Consider the following 1333-nt stretch of genomic DNA (forward strand, 5'->3'; position numbering starts at 1 on the left):
AATCAGAGGATAAGGGGAAATTACTTCAATTACTACCTATCCATTTCCACAGTGGATTTCCTCAGAGATATGTGCCTCACCAAACAAGTCACAAAACAAGGCATGCTAAATGCAAGATACAAAAGTGAGAAAATCCATATGCTATTACAAACTGATGTGTTTCAGCATTTTAGGGGACAATTCTACAAAAAAAATGGTGATAAACAGATATCTGAGTTGACTCTATTGAGCACACAATTTTCCTCTATGAAACACATTTACTTTGAAGTATGGCCACTGATGGGACTTCCTTTTTCAGGCTATGAGGCCATGTTCTAGAAGAATTTATTCCTGATGTTTTGCCAGCAGCTGTGGCTGGCAACTTCAGAGAAATTTCTCTGAAGATACCAGCCACAGCTGCTGGCAAAATGTCAGAAATAAACTCTTCTAGAACATGGCCTCATAACCCCAAAACCCCACAAAAAACTATGGATGCTGGCCGTGAAAACCTTCGACTTCACATAACAAAGTGAATGTTTTAAATATATTCATGAGTGAGAGAAATAATATAATTTGCATTTTAGAGGATTGTCAGCCAGAAAAATAGTCTTGATCTTTTCTAATAAGGGGCATTTTAACCAAGCAGGCGAAGCTATTGATGGCAGTATGTTGATTTATGTAAACTGCTGTTCAAGGTACAGTTACAGGACATAGTTCAAAAGCTGATAACCCTTAACATATTGCCTTATATACTGTGGAAATGACATCAGCAGCAATAATATTGCCTAACACAATTTCCAGTATGAGTCTGAGGAACTTTCATAATTTACAGAGAAATAGTGAACTATTTGCCCTTTTCTCTCATTATATTTAAAATAGGCCTCTTTCAAGCTCATATGTGTTCTAGCATTGTGGTGCATTGAAGCTGGCAAGTAGTGTGATCTTGTGAATTGCTCCTTCACTGTGGAGTAAAGACCTCCTACTTGCACAAATCATAGTCAATGGGAATAAATCAGAACAGATCGAGATTGAGAAAGGTTATCCAATAACACCGCTTTTATTCATTATGGTTTTAGAGGTATTACTCAACAGAATTAGAGATGACTCAATAATAAGTGGCACTCAAATTAAAAGTTACAATTACAAATTGAAAGCGTACGCAGATGACGTTTTGATTGTAATAGAGGACCCAATAAAGCAAGTACAACAGCTGTTTGAAGTAATTGAGGAATACGGGAAAATATCAGGCTTCAAAGTAAATGATCAAAAAACTGTTATGATCACAAAGAACTTATCGAGAAAAGAAAAACAAGATCTAGCAAGGATTACCGATTGCCAGGTGAGAAAGAAGATG

The sequence above is a fragment of the Sceloporus undulatus genome, chromosome 1, assembly GCF_019175285.1.
Source record: "Sceloporus undulatus isolate JIND9_A2432 ecotype Alabama chromosome 1, SceUnd_v1.1, whole genome shotgun sequence".
Classification (NCBI taxonomy): domain Eukaryota; kingdom Metazoa; phylum Chordata; class Lepidosauria; order Squamata; family Phrynosomatidae; genus Sceloporus; species Sceloporus undulatus.